This window comes from Egretta garzetta, unplaced genomic scaffold (genome assembly GCF_000687185.1).
Source record: "Egretta garzetta isolate BGI_Z169 unplaced genomic scaffold, ASM68718v1 scaffold158, whole genome shotgun sequence".
In the NCBI taxonomy this organism is placed as follows: Eukaryota; Metazoa; Chordata; class Aves; order Pelecaniformes; family Ardeidae; genus Egretta; species Egretta garzetta.
Window position 1 is genome coordinate 288,694 of NW_009260430.1, and position 562 is coordinate 289,255.

At 54.1% G+C, this 562-nt stretch overlaps 1 protein-coding gene across 2 annotated transcripts in view; it reads right to left on the bottom strand.

Moving 5' to 3' along the window:
- Nucleotides 1-551, bottom strand: part of ARFGAP1 (ADP ribosylation factor GTPase activating protein 1) — a 23,230-nt gene extending 22,679 nt beyond the window's left edge. The window contains exon 1 of one of the 2 annotated variants that reach the window (XM_009643691.2): nucleotides 418-551. The gene's annotated coding sequence lies outside the window, so the exon portion shown is untranslated. The remainder of the gene's footprint in view (nucleotides 1-417) is intronic. The other variant, XM_035899292.1, reaches the window with a different exon arrangement.
- Nucleotides 552-562: the final 11 nt, after the last annotated feature.

Sequence of the window (562 nt, forward strand, 5' to 3'; positions counted from 1 at the left end):
CCCCCCCACCGCCCCCCCCCCCTTCCTTCTTCTTCCCCCAGCTTATATAGTGAGCATGATGTTATATGGTATGGAGTAGCCCTTAGGCCACTGGGGGTCAGCTGCCCTGGCGGTGCCCCCCCCCCCCAGCTTCTTGTGCCCCTGGCAGAGCTGAGAAATCCTTGACTAGTCCAAGCACCACCCAGCAACAACTCAAACATCAGTGAATTATCAACGTTCTTCTCGTACTAAACCCAAACCACAGCTCTGTGCCAGCTACCAGGAAGATAATTAACTCTATCCCAACCGAAGCCAGGACCAAAGGCTGCCACCCATCTCCACGGAGCAGGCAAGGTTCACTTTCAAATATACATCAGAGACTGTCGCCTGCTTTTGAAGCCGTGCAGTTTTGTGTTCTCGGCAGTGCAGCCACCTTACCAAGAAGTAAAACGGGGGACGTGAGAATTTCTTCACGCGCACCTGCGATATCTGGAGCCAAGCTGGGTCCTTGGAGGCCTCCCTCAGAACATGGCCGGATTCCCGGACGAGCGCACCGGCCTTTTCTTTCTGGGAAAAAAAAATT